This window comes from Lepisosteus oculatus, chromosome 15 (genome assembly GCF_040954835.1).
Source record: "Lepisosteus oculatus isolate fLepOcu1 chromosome 15, fLepOcu1.hap2, whole genome shotgun sequence".
Taxonomy (NCBI): Eukaryota; Metazoa; Chordata; class Actinopteri; order Semionotiformes; family Lepisosteidae; genus Lepisosteus; species Lepisosteus oculatus.
Genome location: NC_090710.1, coordinates 23,821,977 through 23,847,616, shown reverse-complemented (window position 1 = coordinate 23,847,616; position 25,640 = coordinate 23,821,977). Strand labels below are relative to the sequence as shown.

General features: G+C 34.1%; 1 long non-coding RNA gene across 1 annotated transcript in view; it reads right to left on the bottom strand.

The window, feature by feature from the left end:
- Nucleotides 1-6,409: 6,409 nt before the first annotated feature.
- Nucleotides 6,410-25,640, bottom strand: part of LOC138223129 (uncharacterized) — a 48,407-nt gene continuing 29,176 nt past the window's right edge. The window contains exon 3 of the long non-coding RNA XR_011181640.1: nt 6,410-6,464. This is a non-coding gene — a long non-coding RNA (uncharacterized lncRNA). The remainder of the gene's footprint in view (nt 6,465-25,640) is intronic.

Genomic DNA, 25,640 nt, shown 5'->3' with positions numbered 1-25,640 from the left:
TGGAATACAGGGCCATTTTAGAAAATGATAAGACCTTGGAAAACTGGTTGGACCATGGACATGTCCTTTGATTTAAAACTGAAGACCTCTTAAGGTGTTTGACATTTAACCTCTCATTTTGTTCTTTCCCATTTATTTGAATGTATGCATACTCCTCCACTTATATTGTAGGAATTTATTTTGGAATTGGCCATTTAAAGCAGACCAGAATACATTAGCTTAATTTATAATGGCACACCGTTTACAAATAAGGTAGCTAATACTTTAAAAGGATCCTCAGTCTAAGAATGAAGTGGGCATGCTTTTAATTTTATTCACACATGAATCCAAAAGAAGATTCAATCTCATTTTCAAGCCCTGTGGTGAACAAAATGAAATTCAGACCAAATGTGCATAAACATGAAAAATATCAATTTGCCGACTGTAGTAAGTCAGGAAAGAGTTTTAGTGGGCCTGCACAGGATTTGTTCCAATTTGATGAATGTGGAGGGATAAAATGTTCCATGAACATGACAAGTGCATACAGTTCTGCATGCAGCTATTTTTAAACCAGTGCTTCAGTCAGTAGAGTGGGGTGACAATGCTGATGAGTTCTGTGAATGTAGTCTTTCATAGACCTCTATGAAAAGCTCATGCACGTTGGTCATCCTTTCCTCTCATCAGTTTGGCTTAAAACAGGGGGGAACTGCATTAGTTCTTTGAAACAGATTTGACATTTGAGCTTCTGTATGTCAGCACAGAAAAGCTCAGCCTTCAAAATGCTATCAGATTGAGGCTGGTCATACCATCTTAGATACAGTATGCATTTTAATTTAAGAGACATGACCTGTCCCAATATGTAGTTAGAATGGCCCATAAAACATGCTTAGCACCATAAGTGTCAGTAAATATAAAGTTCATAAAAAGTGTAACACTTCAATGCTAATAACAAATACTCTTATTTTTAAAATAAATAAAGCTCTGGCGTCTTCCTTCTTTTCTTACGTAAGAAGAATAAATTCATAGAAATGGGCTTTATATTTTCACACTTGAGCACTTGCACGCAAATTAGCTCAACTTTTAAAAACAATGAGTTTGGTGCTGTGGAGAAGCATTTTGACTATGTTCAATACATGTATCAGTTTCCCAGAGACATTTCAGCAAGAAATATGACAACTTCAGTTTAGAGGCTAATGAGGGGTAAGGGAAGGGATTTTAAAACTGCACAATGAATGCTTTTTAGTGGAAATCTGCAGCATTTTTGCTGAGATGTGGTTTCTTATTCAGTGCTTACTTTAGTCCCCAAATAGGTGTTCGTTAGCAATGGCATTCAGTGCCTGTGACCTGGGCTGGATTTTTAATTAATTTCACACAGACACTGGTTAAGTGACCCTGCAAAAGAGAAGCAACAAACCCATTTAATCACCTAGCATCCTCACTGACACCATTCATAGCACCGCAAGCCCATCCAAAATAGGGGCACTGAGTTAGTTTACCATGGATACAAAGCACCAATTTATCACTATAAGCAAATGCTAACCTACAAGCAGTGCCCCAGGCAGAATTAATTGGCCCACTCCCTGTCTGTGAAGTGTCTCGGCTCGTTTAAATAGGCAGTCTGCCCCAGAGATATTCAAATCAACTGCAATGAAGAACTGCTGTGATTGGTGCAGCAATAGCCATGGAAACCTTAGTTTTGAACCAGGAAGTGTAACTGATTCATATACTGTAGATTAGAATCATTGCATCTGATTAATTCTTAAGGTCTCTTTTTATGTTTGTTTTTACATAGCATGTATTTCTGCTTTCAAAATGACTCTGAATCAACAACCAGTCAGTATCTTGATACCTTGTAGATGAATATTATGTTTTTATTTATTATCTGGGAACCAAAAGCTTACAGTACAAACTCAATAAAAAAACTATACTGTATAGGAAAAAATAGGACTTGTTTTCTGCTTCTTTCATTTACAAACGTAGACATTATATACGAACATAACAATCAATTTATATATGGATACAAGGCAGTTACACTTATTTAATTTATTTTAGTTTTTGTTCTTTTCTTTTGTTCTTTCTATGATTTTGCATTATAAACTAATATGGTTAAAAGCTTCATTTGTAAAGCTACATAGAAAAGGCACATGTAATATTGTATACCATTTATAGGTTGCACATCTGTAACTATTGTACTTATGCTGTAATAAATTAATAACTATTAAATTCATTACGCTTTCTCATCCAGAAAAATTTAATTTTTTACATTTGTCATTAAACTATAATGAATTCCAAATGTGATCCTCTGTTTCCACCAAAAATGCTAGCTCTTATTAAATTGAGGTCAGTAATGTGGAAAACCACTCTTGGCACACTTTAAATATAACGTATGATTCAGAAATATATCCTGTCAGCAAAACAGTTTTAAACCTTTTGTCTGTTATCAGTCCTGTGAGAATATATCTATGTGACCACTCTGCCATTAATGAGAGAAACGTTTTTTTTCTTTTTCTTAACATACCAAAACAATACGCACTACTCAAATAAATACCTACTGTATTATAAAGCTCTTTAAGTTGTATTGATTACATAAGAAGGAGAACAGATGTAGGATACATGCAGCACTAACATGCAGTACCATTTAAGTAAATCTGTCAACAACAATACTTCGAAACTTCGTTTCTTGCTTACAATAAACATGGAAGTGTTGTTTTTAATTGCCTTCTTGCTCATGTACAGGCCAGTCTGTTGATTTTATCAAGTCTAAATCAAACGCAAAAATGTAGAAATTTGCATGACATAACACAAACAGTTTTGTGGGAGAGCCTTACAGGCAAGCAAATAATGATAAACTCTGTAGAAACCAACACAGTCTAATGTGACTAAGAAAGTGTAAGTACTTTGTAAGAGCAACTTTCTAGTACATTAGGTCTTGAGATTTGTGTTCCTCTCAAACAAGGTTTATCTCAGAGCCCTATTAAAAGAGACCCCTATCAGCGTGCCCATCTACAGTATTACATTACACTGTATCGTATGCAACAAAATAATTAAACTAAGTAACAGGTAAGGGATACTGAGGCTTGCCTGAAGAGCCCCTTTCACTTTGTATGCAGGTCTTTATTAAAGTTTTCCACAGTGAAATCTATATTCTGCCTCTCAGCAAAAGGCATCACTCTTGAGAAGGTGGAGGAACTGCAATCTGTCCCAGAGTAGTGGCTCAGGCTCCCCAGTAAACAGCTTTACACACATAGCAGTTTTTGTTGGGTGCACAAGGCCAACCTCAAGGGCCCTTGGACATATTTCTTAATCCTTTCTCTCTAAGAAGCTGCCGGAATAACACCTCCCCCCACTCAGACAAAATAGCCACACACAAATGAGAGGCAGCTGAAGGTAGCCCTGTATGCTTTACTGAAAATTCTGAAAAAAAAACTTTTTTTTTGTTGAGGATTAAATTTTGCCTTCCCATATGAAATTCCTATTGCTAAGGCTACCTTGATTTTTGTGGTTTAAATGTTTATTTCACCTTCAGTTTTGCATGTTTAGTGTATTACTAGCACTTATATGCTTTTAAATACGTATTGAAGTCATTCTGAAAAGTGTACTGAATTTGTTAAAAGAATTACCTTAATCCAGAATCTTGACCTACTATTTTTAATCGTTAGAAACTATTATATTCTACTGTATTGATATATTTGATCTTTTACAGAATTGTTGTTGTACAAATAATGTGTTAAAAGTGCTTGAAACAGGCATTTCTCTTTTAACATTCTAGAAATGTTTTAATTATCACTTCATTTTGGTTTAAGAATATTACAGGTGCACATACATTCTATTGTGAAAATTATCAAAAAATCTTTATACGGGATAAGAATATTATAAAAACAAATACTTGAGGGGTGAAATGAAATAAGACGGTATCAAATCTTAATAGTAGTTTACCTTTAGAATGCCCTTCTTGACAGCTTCGAATGCCTCATTTAGGAAATAATTAATGTAGACAGCTTCTTCAAAGATCTTGTTTATCTCGGTACAAGCAATTATTTATTGTCATGTTTACCAAGCATAGGTAACCTTTCTGAACAAGAAAACAGTGAGATGAACCAAATAATGGTCAAATCGCATGCATGAAATTAAGAGGTTAACAATTATCATTCACACAGACATCACCAAAGGTCAATATTTCTGATTAATGAAAAAAGGAGGAAAACTATCAAATTAAAATGCATTATGTGTACTTATGGCTCCAACAAACCGGAAACATTGTGTTAATTTTATGTGGCAAAAATTAAGAAATGGTTGTAACAGGAGCTTCTGATCACTCAGGGAGATATATTCCCCCAAAACACAAGAGGAGTGTGGAGATTGTAACATTTGTTTTTTAAAGTATTCTACAGTCAACATGTAAATGAGATTGTGCTTTAGCATGTAATCCCAGGATGAAGCTCTGCAACTGTAAAATCAGTATCAAAGTTTTCCACATGTTTCCTTTAATCTTACCTCCCCCTGCTGGCTGCTTAATTATGCTTTCCAAAAATTTGTGCAAGCCCACCCCTGCAGCTAAGTGCAGAATGTTTTGGCTCGAGAACTGGTGCTTCCAGGTCTAAGACCATTAACAAAAAGTACTTCATTACAATTTCTTTTCCATACGGTTCTTTTAACTTATTATTTCCATGCTAAACACTGGCATAATGGTCTGCAAGAAAGGCTTTTACATTTTATAAGCAAAATGGATAATACAGTAATGCTGAAGGTGGTTCGGGGTTTCTTGTTTTTCATTTTCCACTTCTCTTGCCACGTAGAAATAGAACATTTGATACAGAAATCTAATTTTTACACTAAGTAAACAATAAGAATAACCTTGCTGAAAAAGGATTCAAGCCATCCGGGTTTGTTAGTTCCGAGGTTTTCGAAAACACAACATGAAAACTGAAAGTAATGCAGAAAGGAGCTGCAGAACACTGTCTAATCATGATCAAAATCAGGTGAACTGGGATTTTTCAACCGCTCTTCTATTAGTTTTAGATTGGTATGGATATATCTTGCCTTAAATTTATACAAAACAGACTATGTGTAATTTCTACTGCTGTTGTATGGTATCCAATTTAAATAAATTACTGTGTACTGCTTAAAAAGCACCTTAGCTTCCTCACAAATCTTGTAATAGTTGTTTCTTTAATTATTATTTAATTTAGCTGTTATGACTGGTTTTCAGTTAAAGAGGGTACTACTGACAAATTCAATTAAATTAAAATAGAGAACTTAATGGTCCATGCTAATGATTCATTTCATACATAATATTTTATCATTTTCTCAGCAAATCTGTAATGAAGGCTTAGTTCCTACTTGTGGTTGCTTACATTTAGACCACAGCAATACAGTAATTAAAAATCAACCAACAAGGTTAGCCTTGAAGCATACTGTACAAAACAAACTTAACCCTTTGCTCTTGTATTTATTGGGAACTTTTTCAACCCTTGGGAAAAAAGAAGCATTTGTTAAATATTTTTGTACAATTAACTTAGATATTTTCAACAATATGTTTTTATCTAGCATACACCTCAATACTATGTAAGCATAACAGAAGGTATAGGGGTATTGTGGAGTTTGCCTTTCTTTCTTTTCTGCGAAATGATCTGGAATCGATCCGCAATGAGAGACATAGTATAGTACAAAAATAAGTCTTCTTGCTGTGCACAGGCCACAAAAAATTCGAAACTTCACAACATGCCTTACAGCCTAGATTTCTGATAAGAAGCAATAGAACCAGACTTGAAAAACTAAAAAAATTAAGTGACGGCTTCGTATCGTTACTTTTTTCAGGATTGCCGTTTCGTAATTTGGTCAGAGTCTCGTCATTTTAAAATGCCATTTTAAAACAAACTGTCAAGCTGTCTAAATAGAACAAAGAAGGGGGCAAAGTTATTTTTATTGGTGGATTGTATTAAATATGTAGCATTTATTTCTGTTGTGTTGATAGATTTCTGTCCAAACAGGCTTCGCATCATGAATGAGTCCCCAAACCCAAACCTTTATCCTCCGTATGAAATGTTGACCCCAGTCTGCCTCCCTGGGTTGCTTTCACTCTGCCTTTCTACCTTGCTTGTCTCCTTCACCGCTTCCTCAGTCTCACACCGAAACAATGAAAAGTTTTCTTTTTCTTTTTATTAGTTTTTTTTTTCTGCGCTGTGTCCAGCTATGCGGGAAGGCAGTCACATTTCTGCATGGTCTGTGCCCGACTATATTGCAACAAACAGCCTGAGAGCGCGGCGTTGCTCAGCGCTGTCACACATGTGCAACCTCAAAGGGTGAAAGAAAATGGGACAAGGCAGGGGTCAGTGACAAGTGGCACACTCGGCTGGTGTGTGGGTGAAGTGGGGTGGAACAAGTGCGATAGAAACTGCGGGATTTTGTTTTCCCATGCTCTGTTAAACTCACCAGGAAGAGTCTGTCTCGCTGCCATGTGCAGAGCCCATCAGCAAAGAGCAAGGCTGAAGGATGAGAAAAGCCCAGCTCAGTTACAGACCTTAGGGCAACATGTGTTCAATGAATTGATACAGATGAAGAAATACACCACAATGGATGGATTACTTGGCCTAAAATAAAGCACCCCCACACTCAGGAAGGAAAATTATATAGTTTACTATGGAAAAAAAAGAAAATACTCTGCGACACATTCATTTCAGTGTTTAGGTAGCATTCTTTTATTGTTGGTATTTACATCTCAGTTAAATTGGGAAATATTTATATAAAAATGTGCAACAGGTAGTTTAGAAGTAGTCTTACAGTGAAAGGGTTGTCTTGCTCATTCGCTGATTCTTACTTCACAGTTGTAAAAAAAATCATATCACCCTTTTATCTTTTTATATATACATGTACAGTATGTATAATACTAATATTGTTTTGTTATAAAGTTGTTTTTTTTCATTTGTGGTTATTAATGCACTTTAACTTCCCTAGTGTACTAATTGTCTTTTACTTCTTACTACAGTATCTCAATTCAAGATTTTCTTTCGTATTTTGCAAGTCTGTAATCAGTTTATCTGTGTTATGAAACAAATAAAGCCATTCTGACACTTCACACTTTATATTTATATGTTTGAATATGATCATTCTCAAATTATAATAAAGTTTAACTTTTTTCATTCAAATGTATTCTTTTTACTTTCATTTAATAATTTTGTAAATTATACACCACCAAAGGATGATGCTCAGGTTTACATTCATCATTTGAAAGGAAAGGAGTGTCCTTAACTGTCCATTGTAATGGCTCTGAAACATTTAATGCATTTGATAATAAATCACATGCACACCCCCTGCTTAGACATTCAACAGCTTGGCCAGCAATTTTGCTCTATCGGGTTACAAGATTAATGGAAACTGTACAATTTACCTTGTACTGCAGTAAAACATGACATACTCCTTAAACTGCTAAGGTTCTCTCTGGAAGCAATCTGTCCATTTTAAAGGACAAAAATCACATCAACATTACTTACTGCTTTAAAACTAAAAAAACTCTTTGCTTCTATCAAAAAGTGATGTATGTGTCTGTAAACTATTAAGAATTTTTTTTCAGGATGTACAGTAACTTACTACCAAACTTAAAAAGTATTATTCTTCAACCCAGTCTGTATAATGGAAGTAGTTTAGGTACTTTAGGTAGTAAAAACATTTGTGAGTAAATTTTACCTGGGTATAAGAATGTCCACACTCTTCAATGGAACTATATTGACTTATTTGTACCTTTCACACATATATATTTTATAATTATTATACAACACGTTAATAAGTGTGCAATATCCAAAACCTGTCAATAAATTGCTCATGACATATATAGTATGTGAACATGAAACATTCATCAATTTGCAATCCTTGTTTTTAAAAGTTTGCTATTAATTGCTATTGTTATTTAAAATAAAAAATTCCAATCACAAAATACAAATGCTGTGCCATTTTACTTCTGTGTCAAGAGCAAAGGGTCTGAACTAATATGGCACTCTTTTTATATAGTATTCTTGGTTATGTGATCCATTGTGCAACCATGGGATCTAATTTAGAACACAGGTGGTCTTGGTCTGAAAACAGTGGGTTAGAGTTTAATCCAGTATTACAGCCAAGACAGGTGAAAGACAGTTTCCCTTGTTTTTTTTATAATATTCTTCCATTCAATATTGTTAGGTTTTATTTATACAAAAGGAACGTCAGCTTGGTTAATCATAAACATGCAACAAATAGCACCATACCTGTATTAACAAGGTTTAATAAAAAAGAATCTGTTTGTTATTTACAGAAGAAAAAAATTTTTGCAATAAGAAAACAATTAAATTGCTCACTTTTCTTCACCATAAGGCACAAAGCATTTGGACTACACCATATGTACCAGGATTCCAGTCTCAAAACCATCAGAGGTTTGCTGCAATTTATATTTTCTCTTTCATTATTTGTTAGACATAAAAGCATGCACCTGATGCTGTAATATCACAGTGGAAAACGTACAACAATAATGAAAAACTTGAAATCCCCCACCGTCCCCACAGTCACTTTCTTTCTCAGCCCATTGCTTATTAATGTGTTTGCATCAACTTGTGTGCTCTGCAACATCATTTTAAATTAAACTGCAGAGACCTTGACTCCTGTTACTTTAATGCACTTTTAATTATATGATGCAATACACTAATTTGATGCACGCTGCTTCGTTTCATTAGGGTAAACAAAATATTTGTTAGAAATATTAAACTGCCTTAATCAGAGTACAGCCAAACACACAAAACTAAATAACTGAAAGGACTCCTGGTTCCATAAATCAATCACACTAGGGTGTTATACTGTATATTTCTTATCTGGGCATTCTGCTGTCTAAATAATCTTTAGAACATCCTCTTAAATTGTGACAAAAGCTACAGTAGAATCATGTCAATAATGCTAAGTGCATCAAAAATGAGGGAAATGCTCTTAATTAGTGGACATTTGATTTGAAACACAGTTAATCATTCTGATTTATTGTTCCAAAAATTACCTACAACTATTAAATAAACTAACTTTTCTTTGTGGCAGTTTAAAGCTGATTCAAGCAATGGAAGTGAATGCTTGTAATTACCAGTTCCAGCAGGAGGAAGATAAGGATCATTGCTGAGCCAGGTTATGGAGCTTGGGAAAAGAGGTAGTTACTTAGAGAAAGTGCTTTTGGCAACTATTGACCTTTGAGTTTCCTAACCTAAAGGATACACAAACACCACAATGTTCTGAGGCAAGTTTCCCTGATAACCTGCTGGAAAAGGGACAGAATGTCCTGCAGTCATTCGGCACGCACAATTTAACAATTATGTGGTCAGAAGAGAGATGTCTGTGTCAGACTTCGGGGAATACATTTTTTTCCAGTGAAGAACTCAGTTTGGAGTATTCAACCCTTATCATATTCATTATTTTAAATAACATGTATTATAAGGAAACTAAATAGAATTATACTGGTTTTCATTAAAACAGATTGCAGACCTAGAAACTGCTGGTATTGGAAACAGAATATGGAGGAAGAAGAAGTTTCTAGTAAACAAAACACAGAGGAAAAAAACACAGTAGCAGGCTATTAAGTTTAAAGCAACAGTAAGGGATGCATTAAGAAATGAAAAATCTAGAAAGCCTATCTAGAATTTATTAAACAACGTAAAAGGGCTTTATAACAATAATATAATAGACATTATGGATTCTAATGATTCATATTTAATCAATTTTGTTCACATTATCAAACTAAAGAGTGAATCTGACTGTAAAAGATCACTGCTGAATTGAAGAATTATTCCAAGTGAAATTAACACTATTTAATAAACACTGATATTGGATGATTAAATTAGTAAGAGAGTTGCAGTCATTTTAAGGAATACCTATCTATAAAAGGCTGAAATTTCATATAATAAAACTGAATCAGAAGTGGTGATGTATTGTCTGAAATACAAACATCTTTAAGCAGGGTCTGAAGAAAATAAAGATACAATTTCAATTTGACAGACATCTGTGTGTATTAATATTGTCATACTTGATGTAAAATAAAGTGACATGACACCCTGAGAAATAGTTTGTTTATTCAGCATTTTTGTCATCCAAAATCCACTGCACGGTATGTTCATTTGCAGTCAGTAACTGTGTAACTTTCAATAAACTGCATTTCTTGGGTCACTTACTGTACATTAGTGCATCACACTGAATTCAGGGACATGTGAACTTCTCTAGCTTTATGTGTTAAGATGTTTTTTGTAATCCCAAATTCCATTTTATTGCTGTTGAGCTTTCCCTTCAAATGCACAATGTAGATATGCCATTCTTAAGGGATATTTTATAACCAAAACGCAGTGAACTGACCTGGTGAGATCATATAACTCTGGACTCACCCTGATATTTCAAGACAGGATAGGATTTATAAATTGACCTCAAACTGAAAGACAGCAATGTGCAAATTCAGCATTATGCTTTTGCAAAGCTAAATATCATTTTTAACTCCCGAGTCCAATAAACATGTAATACTATTCAGCTGTTCACATTTTATGGCTAATGATTAGACCATGTGAACATCTGATTTTACTGTTACAATTATTACAGTGTTACTAATCTGTTAGAAAGCATCATTTTGGGTTAGGCTTTATATTGAATAGCTGATCAGTATTACAATTTTGAATGCACAAGAGCGTCAAGCACAATTTTTTTACTTTCTTTTTTTCCTTAATGCTGAGTTTGTATATTAATATCTTTCAATCTATGGGCACTTCTAAAAATCCCATCCTGTCTCAAAGTGTCCTTTTGAATACAGAGTTTATCGTCACTCTAGACTGACCACTTCCATATTGTCTGAATCTCATGATGAACTTAATCAGTATGTTAGCCATATTTGGGGACTCATTTCTCAAGGCAGCTGTCAAACCTTGTGACATTTGTCATCCATCACTGAGACATGTGATCAAGTTTTCTTTAAATATAGGTTTAACCTGAACTTTGCTTCAGGCATAACTTTTACTTCATATAATTTATCTCTGCTATTCCAAAACTAGATAGGGACTCGAAATACTCTTCCCAATGAGAAGGAGCACTGAAAGAACCAACAGCAACCATTTTACAGAACTTTACCTTACTAAGCTGTTAACAAAATGTATCTGAAGATCCATTCAAAAATTTCAGAAATGAATCGACAAAAAAGGGTTATATTTTTACAGGCTATTCTGTCATATAGTTGGGTTTTTTTTCTGTCATATACAGTAGTTGATATTGTATGAGCTCACAGGGTGGAACAGCCTACAATAGGAAGTCTACATTCTGTAATAGTGTCACCTTAAAACCAGATGAAATTCTAAATTGTTTTAGAGTTCAATTTCAATGAATAGCAAACTAAATACAAAAGGAAGAGACGTTTTTCAACAAGAAGTAAAGCATTGACCCCTTTAACATTTAACATCCTGCACTCTGGGTACAAGATCCTTCCCATATACAGTACTACAAAAAATGGACTAGATAAAGAAAAAAAAATAGATAAAGAAATAATAGGTGTGGCTTTTTAAATCTTCCTTTAAAGGATGCACGACATACAAAGCCCAATATTAGTATTTAAATGAATCAAATTATTTTTACTTGACATAATAATTGTTTGAGTTTAGAACAAGAGCTCAAGTGGAAGGCAGCCACTCCCATTTTCTATCAGTTTCCTGCTTCCACGTCACTATAATACCAGTCACCCAACGATCATTGCTCAGCAGTCCACCCTTCTCATTCCACCCCAGCTCAGCAACTCCTGTTTCACCTTTCCTTGGTTTCACCTAGGTGTCAAACCTTTAACCAAGACATTCTAAACACATTTACTGTACTGCTTGTCTGTACCCACCAATGCGCTAATGATGTCTCAAGCACAATGATTTTCTTTCGTTAGGGGCAACATAATATAATAATCTTAAGTAAAAAGAGCTGGCTGTTTTATACTTCTACAGTATATGTTGATTTGTTTTGTGTTTTGTTTTATGTGGGTAGTTGATCTCATATTATTGGGTTATGAGTTAACATCGCACTGAAATCACTAATTCTATTTCTTTCGTTAACAATTATAAACATCCAAAATAGGATTTGCTTCATTATGTTTCTGAATACCAGTAATCTGTATTATTAATGCAGAAAAAGTCATTTTTCTACTCTGATCGTATAGCATAAAAAGGTGAGAGCTGAATGAGAAGAAATAGATCTTACTGCCCTGAATGGTGAAACCAAATAGAAAAAAAAACTACAAGTTTACAATCCTGTGGGTAAAAAAATCATTTTTAAACAAGGAAAAATATATTGTTTATTCTCTAAAACAAAGTTCAAAACAATAACCAAGCCTACATTGGCTTCGGTTGTTATTTTCTTTCACTACAAGGTCCAGAAATGGTTAGGCAAACCATTTACCTAAATATGTAGACAGACCATCTATCTATTTTTCTAATGCAGTCTCCTAACCCTATATGTATCCATCCACATGTCTGTCTCTCCATTCATCTCTATTCATTTACATATTCCCTTTCTGAGATTGGAAAAGAGGGGACTGATGGAGAATTGGTATAGTAGCAGAGATGTGAGCGTCCATAATTTCCATCCCTTCATCAATCAGAGGCAAATTACAACGCGCCGGCTCCTTTCCCTCTCCACTTTCCACAGTCCCAGCTGACCAGCACAGCCTGCCAACTGCTGCAGGAAGTGAGTTTAGAAGCAGCCGCTTTTGGGATCTGGTGAACCTTCGCCATTTCAGACATGAGCATAGTGCAGCTGCTCTCTCAATGCCTACTGCATGGCCTGAGTGCAATTCGCCAACACAGGAATTCTTCATTCTCACTAGAAGACTCCAACTTCCTCCCAGTTGTCTTTCCTAGCCTGTCTTGACATAAGTTGTAAACACTCATGAGTCTACCTTAATGAGAGAATATATAGGAAATGTATTGCAGTCATTTTTATTGAGATGATTTGCTTTGTGCACATTGCACACGATTTGAGAAGGCTCTGGAATTGGTGCCTTGTAATAATCCATTACATTAACAGGATGGTTTTCAGAGCTTTGTACCCCTGTGCATAGGTCTCCTTTTTTCTACCTCAAAAAACGTACATAAAATGTCATTAATTTTCCCCAGTTGTATTTAATAAGTGCATGGATCTTACAATATTTTCACCTTCAAAAGTGTCCAGTTACTTCCAGAACACTGTGAGCAAATTATGAAAAAAGCTTTGAAATTAGCTTTTTTAATTATCAGCGGAATCCAGTGTGTTGCTTTTTAAATGGATATTGTAGCAACATCCTAAAGGCCAGTGGTGCCAAGGTATAATTGTTCCACTTTGATTTAAGTGTCTGTGATGAATTAATGTTGATAAATTGTTGAAGAAGGTGTACAAAGTGTCATGTTTACAACAGAAAGCTAGTTTCAGTGTGGTACCTGATTTGAGAGCTTTGACAAATCACAGCTGATTAAACAAGACGTTAAATGTTTTGGAAAAAATCATACTAATTGATAGAAAATGTGTGTTCATTTACCTGTATGTATACGGTACATATTGATATATATTATAGCATTATTCTCGTGAACTTCAAGCCTAGCTGCTCTGCCCTAGTTTTGCATTATTGTCAAATGTTATTAAGGTTAAATATTTATTGTTAGCCATTGAACTTCAAATTTGCTTTCAAAAGCTTTCTCATAATTTTAATTTAGTTCTTTTTTATGAAAACACGGAATCAGTTCACATCTACCTTTTATTGCTTGCTGTTCTTTTTGTCCTGTTTTAGTTCAAAGCAAAGCATTGTACCTATTAGTGGTACTGAAAACAACAGATGTGCGACAAGCCACTGTTTCATTTTAGGTTTCCAATCTGGTAAATAATGTAGTTGGTACTGTCCAAGTTAGGAAAACACAGGAAAAGGTTCTAATACTATATGGTACTAAATCATAAATCACACTTAGGGGTTGTCATATAATGTGAAGTGATAAATATTACTGTTTTCTCTATCACCTTATCTTTGCTGATTATAGCAAAGATTTGCTTTCCATTGGTATGCATTTGTTACATATTTACAAAACTGAATTGAGTTGAAATGAACTTATGCACAAACAGCTTTATACAAAAACCAAAAAGAAATAAGTCAGAGGAACTTAGAAAACATACTTGAAATTCCATAATGCATCTTACAGTTTTAAAATTTACAATTAACAATATCCATTATAACAACCTGTGCATTACTGATTTCTGTCATTTGCTTTGTTACACTATTTTGGGGAATTCCTCAATATTTTGGATTCAGTTAAATTGATTAAATCATTTCAAACCATATGGAACATTACACATCTGATTTTAATGTATACATCAGGGATTTTAAATTAGTCTGTAAATAACATTGACATTTAACTCAGTATAATTTACTTGTCTAAGCCCAAAATAAGTATTAATACTGTGCAAAGTGAAATACATACAGTATTTATGAATACTACATTTTCCTCTTATTAATAAACAGGATTAAAATGAATATTTACAGACAATATCAACCTGGTAATCAATATATGCATTTTAATTATGTTTATTTATAAGAAAAGTGTTTTGTTATGAAAATCAGTCTGGCTTTGTATTTGAAAATACTTTTTTTCTTACATATAAAATATGATGTAATCATTCTAATCAGTAAGAATGTCCTCCTGTTTAGTAATTCTGGTGCACGAACTGTTTCACTTTATCTTGCAACCTGCCCTCCCGAAAAGATTCCCAAAAGTAAGCTCAGGTATTAAATCAGAAATTTTGCTCCCTCACAATCGTTTAAAAATTTTAAGAAAGCTTCATTTGTTTTCCAAAGTTCCTGGATGTCACAGTTAAGTGTTTGGTAAAAGTTTCACACCAAAAAGTCAAAATTCCCAGTGCCAAATTTGCCTGTAAAAACATTTTCCCACAAGATCAACAGGGGTATAAAAGTTACAAAACACAATCAGCAGCACAGATAATGCATATTATAATGCTATCCACAGGCGTTATTCTCCTTAAAACTAATCCCTTGAGCAACAGTGATCAGCGCTGCTGTATTTTGTTTAAATTTAATGACTTACAGTAGAAGGGGTCAGATTGCAAAGTAGTCAGGGATCAATCAGTACCCTGTTGCTTCCTTCTCATTAGCAGTACAAGAGAAGTGGTTATGTAGTCAGTACCCCCATCTGCAGAACAGTGACAGACTACAATTATGTCCAATCAGGAGTTTTTTCTTTTCATGTCCTTTCATTGACTAAAGTGTTCACTTGGTCCTTTACTTCTTTCCAAGGATCAAATTTGAATGTTCCTGCCTTAAAGAGAAAGACACAGAGTACGTGAAGATATTCACATGGTGAACTAAGGGCTTATGAGTAACATTTTTAAAATAATACTGAATCTGTAAGTGGCTAGTTGTTTTTGTCATTTTACCATGTGCATGTGTTTTTTAGTGCTACTAGTTTGTTTTTTGTTGGCATTGCTGTATAAAGATCATCAACTAAATCTAGGCCAATGAGATGAGTGACAGATCTGATTATATCGGATTGTTAGTCTTAACCATTTGCATGGTGTTTATGGATACTTTATTTGATTTTCCCAAAATTTACAAAGCCATTTATTTAAACAATACACTGTAAATGATTTGTTTCAATGAACAATGATGTAATGCATGCAGACCACTGAACATAACAAATTATGATTTCAGTGTCTGAGGAATTGTGCTGATACCAAGTCAGAATAAGTTAAGCATTATCATGTCCCAGAATACAGTGTATCAACCAGGAAATGGCTTCAATTAAACAAAAACTACTTAATAGTATGAATGCTTATAAATTAAACTTTGTTTAATGTTTCAACTTTACCCCCACCGTGCAATGAAACTGTAGCACAGTTTTGGGTGCAGTACATAATGGAGCATGTTGAAAACTAACAAAGAGCAAAACACAATTCCACCAAGGAAAACAAAAGCACTTGTAAACATTTGTATGCAATTTGCTTCGTGCGAGCAGAATACAGTATTCTGCACATCATATGATGATTCATTGCTCCAAAGTCTTTGACTATGTATTTATATTGAATATTTTACAAATTGTATCTAATATTCTGACATTCGCCTTTATATTACTACTACCAGAACAAGGACAGTATCCTCCTTACCTGTGGTTTAAAGGGAAAAAAAAAGATTCAGTGTGATCTGCAAAATAATTCAGTGCCATTGTTTTCATTATGACCTCCAGGCTGTGGAATCTAATCAGTTCATATTATGTGTATAATCTTTTCTGATCTGAATGTGAGATGCTGGAAGTGTGCAGACCTCAGCAGGGCTTTCACCATGACCTCGGCAACAGAGTGACACAAATGTACATGTACAGAGACTGATTAATGGGCTGTCACTTTATTTGTTGATTGGTGAATTATTTATACTTATAACTGTTTAATAATTCAGAACTGCTATCTTAACAAATTACAGCTCAAAGCAAAAAAGAGGGAGGTGGTGTGAGACTCAACTTGTGATCAATGCCCTTGTTCTCCCAGAAGTTTTTAAACTCAATTTCTGCTGACTCTACTCAGCATAAATACATATTTAAATCGTAACCAATAAACAGGGAAAATATCACCCATGACCAGAAGAGCTATGGAGGACTCCCATCTACCTACAGTATGATGTGCAAATCCCTCTCTTAGCTTTATATACAACTGCAGCCACAACACAAGAATCTGATTTAGGCACATTTTTGTCTCATCTGACGCCTTGACCCTTCAGTTTTGGAAATAACTAGACTGAGGCTAGAATTGACATTAAAATCTGTACAACAAAAATGTAATGGTGTTTTTCTTGTTGTAGTTTGCAGTATAGTGGTTTAGAGACAAGCAAACAGTAATGAATAATTTTTGAGAATGGATGTCTTGAAAATCCAGTATGTCTCCATCTGTATGGCTGGGTTGATCATCCTCCGATAAAGTGTAGTTTTCAGTTATGTTTTAGCTTTTCATTTGCAAGATTTTTCCCAAAGGATACAAATTGCAGTTCCTCAAGGAACATAGTATGTATTTGGCATGTAATACAATAAATAGTGCAGCATATATTTTTCTTAGTTTATGCTTAGGTAATATTTCATCAAATAGACCTGAGAAAATTAGACCTCAACTTCACGTTTTCTATGTCTTCACTTCAGCCTCATTATGATGTGTAAACATTGTGGACTGTGTATTTTTTACACAGTATACACTGTGTACTGTGTATTATCCTATTTTTTAATCCACAAAGAGAATGTTTCTTTACAGGAGTGGGCAATTTCCAAGAAAATGATTTAAAAAAATCAAATCATGAGACATTATATTTCTTTCATAAGGCTTATGTGAAGCAAGTAACATTTTGGTGAGCTACTTAAGGATTTATTTTGAAAGGGAAGTAGTAAAAGTGCTGATAATGCCACAAGATAAGCAACAGAATTTATATGATTTAATAAGAGTGGAATAAGGAGTGCTTATTTACTCCAATCTGGCCAGATGACAAAAGCATTCTTTATTCCCCATCAGAAAACCTTTGAACTTCATCTATTATGAAGGAGAATGGGATGAACTAACTTTAGAATATCACAGTAGAAATGCTGAAAGAAAATTAATTCCACTTTTCAAAGTTTAGCAGAAATAAAGCTTTAGAACCTTGTCATTTGTATTAATTTTGAATTATCATCAGCTTTAAACTGGATGGTTAAACTAATGATGTAATTGTTATTATTTAGAAACATCTGATTTTCTTTGGAAACTAAGTTCCAATACTCTTTTCATAAAAGACTGACAGATTTGCAATCCTTTTCAAACACAACCTACAGTATTTAGGTCATTAAGGTTTCGACATATAAGCATACGTGTGAGCATGTACATTATATCTAAAGTTAATACACACACTATATATGTTTTCATCTACTGTACATAATCAGTAATGTACATTTAAATTTTCTGAATCATAATCTTGACAAATATACCCAAGGAGTATCTTGAGTGGCAGGGATTAAATCAAAGATTGGTGTAAAAAGAGGTTTGTATCTAACCGACATCTGGTGGTGGAAGGACAAAATTGCAGACCAAGCCCTCCCAACCTCAGGAAGTGAACTATGGCTAAGAAATTTGAAGGTAGGAATGTAATGAATTGTGTATAAAATTACACTCATGTTGTCACTCACAAAAGTATTCATACTTGAAATAAGGCCTATATACCATGTTAATGGTTGAGACAAAAAAGCACTGACAGTTTTTCAAATGTACATTAGACTCAGATTAATAAAATCTTGTTCGTTCAGGGAATTCACAACATTATTCTTTCTGAATTCACAATACTAAGTGGATAAACTATAGCTCTCTTTCATTGTTTACTTAATACATGGCAGCAATAACAGCCTGTGGCAACCTTTTCTTGCCAGTGAAAGATTACTGGCATGATGTTAAAACTGAAAGGCAGTATGCCCTTTACAAAATTTGAGCTGCTATTCTAATGAAAGACTTATTATAATCTACAGATGCAGAGGTCTGTCATACTAAATGATAAGGCACTCTTTGGAACTCTGTGATTCAGAACATTAGAAACATGAAAACTACAAATTTGTCATACTGCAATGCCTAAACCAAAACCTATAGACTTATAAAGAAAAATAACACTAAAGAAAATGCACATTACAAAGAACTACATTTAAAGATAAAAACCTGAAAATATAATAAGGTATGTTCTGCTATAAGGCAACAGCATTTTGGATGTAATGTTTTTAAAATATTGGGCATGTTTTAATTTAAAAAACAAACATTTATTTAGGGTATAAAAATACTACTGTTAATGTGGAAAAGCCTTACACTGTACACCATAATTATTATCATAATCTCATAATCCAAGAATGAAATCTTTGGACACAAGCATTTAGCTTTACTGTAAAAATGTTGTGGCCCAAGTTTTTGAATGTGTATTTTTGTCCAGTGAGGTCTACACCAACTAACGAATAGTGTGCACACATCTAAGGCTTTTATTTCAATTGACAGTACTATGCCAACACTTAATGCCCTCTAACAAGCATGCTAATTAGCTCTTGCAGTCTCATCAGTCTCATCAGAGTTGCAAGTTGCGTTTTTGACAGGAAAAATTGTGGGGCAATTAAATCATCTTAACACGCATACTTTTAGCCTAAGGTGTTTGGATCTAAAATTCTGGTTTATATTTGAAAATAAGATGCAAAAGAGTGAAATATGCTTCAACTTATTTTTTGAGACAACAGTTATTCAGAATTTTCATGAGCTTTAAATATTACACATCAAAGAAAGTTAATCACATTTTCATTTAATTACATTTTACAAAACTACTTTCAGAGACCTGTGTTCTCCCATGTACCCTTTCTTTTTAATTAAATAGCATGGTATGAAGACTTTAGTGGGTCCTTAAGTGATAACACGAAAATATCATGTATAGTTTTTTTAAAGAGTAAGCAATCATTCACAAACAGACAGCTGCTTGTTTTTTTTTTTGATCGGATTTATTTAGAACATGCTGTTTTGCAAAGTTCATGAACATCTAACATAAAATCAACAGTAACAATGTATATATACAGTACTATAAGCACTAAAAATTCCCTCCACTAGGGTTTTCAATAATAACTTTATTATTAATACAACCTAGGTAAGGTGAAAGAAAATACATTTCTCATTTCACAACCTTTTATTTAGATTGATTTAACCTATTTTTCAAAAGCAAGATCCAAGCATCTCAAGGTACAGTAATCTATACATGTGTATCCAAAGAAAAGTGTTGTAGTGAATCCATGTTTGGCAATCAAAAGTGATTAACAAAACCTGTTCCTCAAACCTAATAAAAGCCTAAAAAAATGATCTTGTATTTTAAAACAAGATTTAAAGAAGAAGAAAAACTACAGTAAGAAAATAAAAGTATGCAAAATGTCTGAAGACATTCTTCAAACCAATTTGTTAATACAGTATTGAGATTTTTTTAAAATCTTAAAAGATACTGTACACAGATGTATGTAACACTGTTAAAGCATTTTTAAAAATAACATGAAGCACATAATAGTTGTTTGTTGAGGTGCAATCAGAGCTATTGTAAAAGTCAGCACATTAATGGCACATCACGGAAAAAGACAATAAAGGAAAAGTTTAAACCAGTGAAATACTTCTGCTCTTTCATTTTCAAGTGACTGAACTAAAAGCTATTTTTGTTTTCTGCTGGAATTTAATTGCTGTGCTATTTTACTGTTTTAGCTGATCAGTAACAAAGGGGAAACACACGAACATTGCACCATAGTGACAAGTTCATTTTGTGTCATGCTGATTCATGTCCTCTTTACATTTCTTGAGAGGACTTTTTAATGCATTTAGTGTAAAAGATATCCTAAACAGAAACAACAGCAGATAATGGCACAGAATAAATGTACAACACTAAGAAAAGGAATAACGGGAAAGTGCAGATGGTATAAATTACTCTTTTAAGGTAAGGTCAGATACCAAAATGCGTGTGACGGCTCCCTGCTGTGCATGCAAGCCCAACACCCCCATATCACTTTTACCATCTATAAATAGTTAATGTGCAACAATATCTGTAAGAAACAGGAAGAGTTCACACTGGGCTACACACACAGGCTGATGAATTTTGCTTCTTGATGCCCTGAACAGCAAATGTTTGGAGATGTTGCCTGGAGCAAAAATTCATGGCCAGCTTGCTACATCACATTCAGCTTGTCCAGTAAAAGTACAGTACACTGGTCAACTTCACTTCATTTTACTAAGGGTACACTGCATTATTTCAAAAATGTTTTTCATTTGATTTATGATTTTAGAGTGTTACAGTATTTTAGGCACAAGAAAAAGGTATACATGTTTGAACATGTAGCGAATACAGAAAGAGCCTTCATTCAGATTCAAAAGGGTGGCCAAATTTTAACCATTCCATTCCAGATATCATAAATTCAGTTAATTTTCATTTTGAATGTTTATTTAATGATGCTAGAATAAGGAATATTCGGAAGGAAAAAAGACAGCTGTTGTCAATGTCATACAATGTCAATGGTAAAGTACACCTTATAGAGGTTTTATTCTCTGACTTTGAGTATTGACAACATTATTGCTGTCCTTTTTCTAAAATCTCTACCAAATTAATACTTGCAAATTCAACATTTAAAATGTGTGTCTATTTAATATCGACCTTAATCTTCCCCAGAAATGTCAGCTTATGACAATAATATAGAACACTTCATATAGGAAAAAAATCCACGTATGTTATTTTGGCCTTATAGAAAAATGTTCCTAATTTTCTCCCTTTCTGAAGCTGTCAAAGTCATCCAATGAGAGTCCCCTGACAGGCACTTTGGAAAAAGATGTGTTGCTGTCCTGTCCAGTTCTGTTCATTTTACATGAATGGTGCCAGGCAGGTGGGCATTATATGGATGTACAGTATTGCATACACCAATATATCCGAATGTGGGAATTAGAAAATACTTCTGAGCACATTTTTTTAATTCATGTCTCACGCATGCAGATGTTGGATAAAAAACATAATACATGGCACAGAGTGGTTTTTAATGTAACATTCACAGCAATAGCTACAGTAAATGTCCAATGTCTCATTTGCATTTCAGAATGTCGTAATATAGTTTTCCAGTCTATAGCAGGTGATTTTTTTTCCAATAACGAGCAAAAAAAGGTCAGCGTTGCACATAAGGAAAATTAAGCCAATGTTCTTGGTTGCTTTACAGTTCTCCTAGTTCAACAACTCCAATAAATGAACATGTACAACAAGCCAAAGGGCCTTTTTATTGCAAATTTAATTCATTTCTCTAGACAACTGTGAAATTTGCCATTGACATTAGTCATTACCCCAAGGCGAACTAAAAGATGATCTCAGTTAATAAATGATCCTTAACAAGGAACACTCCTATCTAAAGCGATAATGGCACGGGCACATTTTATTAATGTGAGGCTCGTTTCCTGCTTGAAACAGAGCCTTCTCAACTGTTTGGTGTGCTTTCCTTCCTGTTTCTGCTCGATATTAATAATTATGCAGTGGGATAATTAGCAACACAAAGCAACAGTCCTAGAAGCTTGCAGCTAGATTTTCAGCACTTGAACCTTCTGGGAGCCACAGCAAAAGGAGCACACAATATTGTAGCCAAAATAACTAGTTCAGGTTGATTTCAGAGAGCATGAAAGGCTAATTATCAGGAAAGATCCCACACCCCTCCCCCTCTAGCAACCATAGTTACAGAAGTAAAAGGTACAGTATCTTAAACTATTCATGAAATACTGGAATCGACATTAATCTTGGAGAAATTACCCACATTCCAAAAACCCACAGCAGCATTAACATTCATGATAACAATAATAAAAATAAAATAAAAGAGGATGTTAAAATGTAAGACATTTTATTTTTGAATGCCCAATATAAACTTTAAATTCGAGTCATGCGTCTGTTTCATTTTACTTTTATGTTTTAAGAAAAAGGCGAGCCCCTTCTCCAAAGTGAGGGCAATATATCAGAAACTTGAAGCATGAATATTTATCCGGAATCTGTAATGACTACCCATATTTTTTAGTCTAAAAAAATAAATTGTGTTTGCAAGAGAAGCACTCATTGGAGGAAGTGTATAATGCAATATTCCCATTTTTCCCCACTCAGAGTTCCAATTTATTGAAGTAACAGAGCAGAAAATACACTGACAGCTGTTACATTTTATTGCGAATTAGTATATACATTTTATACCCAGCAAGCAAATGTAAGGTACATTGTATTTCTGTAATTGCCACTGCTTTTCCAAATGGAAGGGGAATGGACATGGTGCAATTACACTCAAAGGAGTAGAGATGACAGGATGTAGTTTCACATTATATGACATTTAAACTATCTAGCTTTGTAAAAGTCTGTGTTGCATGTTTAAATATATACAGTATATATATAATTATAAATGCTCTTTCAAAGTAATACAGAATGGTACGCTCTAGGGTAGTCCTTGATTTCTGAATATTGTAAAGTAGTACCAGACCAGTCTTATTCCTTCCTATACTCTGGGAAAGAAGGATGATATAAGTGACCTCACAAGGGACTTAATTTTGATGCAGGTGCACTGCTCAAGGCAACAGCAGACCTGGGTAATGTGTCAATTCAGAAAGCCTAGAGGGATTGCAGACAATAGCTGGAGGGAAAAAAAAAACACACACACACACACACACCAAATGGAAGCACAATTCAGACTGCAAGAAATCATTGAACCAAAGGGACAGACATCTGATTTCACACTTTGTGAGAGCACCAGATTGGTCCTGTATCTCCACAGATGCTTATTAAGAAGAAGTGGGTCTGACCCTTCAACATGTTACAACTGTAATTGTTAGTGATTGTGAACTGACCCGCTATTACTGTAGGTAATGTATTAATATAACTAATATCAAATATAAATAATAACTAATATTCCAGGAGGCCAGTGTTAATTAACACACATCCATGTACCTGATGTCAACAACAATGTCCAATTCTCTTGAACACCATTCGAAGCTGAGACATCAAAAAGAAATTAGAAGAAGCAACTGGAAGTAAACCTGGCCTGCAAGCAAATCAAGTGATGAGTCTCTCTCAGTATGAGTGTACAGTACATACTCCTGTTTTATAACATACTGCTGACTTTTAGAATATACTGCAGACTATGATGAGGAAGTTTGTTAAGTGTGACTGAGGCCCAGTGGGCCCTCCTTATACCAGTAAAGATGAACTATGGAAAAAGGTGAGGATTGTTGATAAATTATGTTAAGATATATTAAATGTGCTACTTGCCTAAACTTAGGGGAAGATTACACCTTAAATACTTTATAATGATTAGTCAAAATTAAATGTGTGTTCACCTAAAGCACCACAGCAGTAGTACCGTTATGTACTACATCACTATTCAAAAGAGGAGCCTCAGCATGTCCATCTTAACCACTCTGTTGTGCATCCTTTCCTACAAAATGTCTAAATGCTAAGGGTTTTAATGTTAAGTATCTGAACATTCCAATTATATTAGAACATATATTAAGGTAAGTAAACACTATGTACTGTACACATATCATTTCTTAAATATCTTAACTTTCTGAGCTACTCTGGTTGTAATTTTAACTGTTTGCTACAAAAAAGGAATATAGATACTCTAAACAATGGATTTCCAATGTTTAAAATGTATGCTTAGGACATGGGTGATGAGTTTGTCTAATAAGATAGTTAGGGGTGGAGTGAAGATGAATGAGCAAAATATACAATTTTCAGCTTCCAAATCTCAACCCTTGTGAGTATATAAAGAAAGAAGTACAACCTGTTACATGAAACATGTAATGTCATGTTAAGGTATATTTATGGTTTATGTCTTTAGTGATATGCTTAATTGTTTTACATTCTTATGTGAAGTATGTCCTTAAGCCAGCAGCTTTCTCTCTTGTAGCTGTAAACAATACTCTGTACCAAATACTGTAAGTTTCCTGTAGCTCATACTGCAGATCTAAAAACGTTCTGTTGAAGTTGTCTTTCAGTATTATTATCTTTCACCAATAAGTGAAATATTATCTTTTACCATTTTATTGAAACTATTTCAATTTACAACATGCCGTTCAAATCTATATTTCAATTTCTGCTGACATAAATTGGTTACACGACACAACATGCCTTTTGATTTAAAGGAAGAGGGCAAGCACAACAGGCATGAAGACAATATTCTGATGAAAAGAAACAATTAACAGTTTAGGAATAAATTGTAGTATATTACATTTATACATTACAGATTAAAAAAAAATCCTTGTTGTCTAGAGTGATAGGGTATATGTCGTGGCATAACATGTGTCCATTTGTTTTTCTGGATAACCAGCTAAAGGTACAAATTCTGGTCTGTAAATCCAATATTCATAAAATTGCAACCAGCATTACAGTTAGACATTTCAGCATTCATCTGGTACAATTACATGATTTAGAAATAATAAGGACAAAAATAATGTACAACAGCATCATAGACAAAAGGAATTTTATATATCGATTGATGAATGGATAGAATGGATGAAAGAAGTGAAATGTGCAGTGTCAAAGTCATTTCTTTCATTCAAGAACTGAAATGAGTGTAGCACTCATTTACTGTATGTACAGTATAGTGTGTCCATTTTAGGAAACTTCCAAAGAAATGAAATCTCACAAAGAGTGATAGTTGAAAATGTATGAATTAATGCCCTTGTCATAAGAAGATGACAAAAAAGTTACCAGAGAAAAGGACATGCTGGTTTTATGAGTAGAAGATAGAAGTGCATAGATCAGATCATTGTCATTTGGTTTATATTAGAACAATCATTAGGTTGGGCAGCTATTGAGATTTGTATGGGGACTCACAGCATGCCCTGAAATCAGATTTTGTCAATGACATCAACCTCCTTTCTCACTCCCAGTAGGATGGGCAAAAGAAAATTGTAAGAATGAACTGTAAGACTTAGGATCCACTCAAACAAAACCAAACTCATGAAGCTGAAAAAAAAAGGTGCAAGAAGCACAGGAGTCCAAGAAGGTGAACAACTTCAAATATCAGCAGTTCCATCTCAGTAGACAGCTATATATCAAGAAAAAAGTTCTGTAAGGCCCTGTAGTATCATGTAGTATTTAATCTCAGCATCAGATT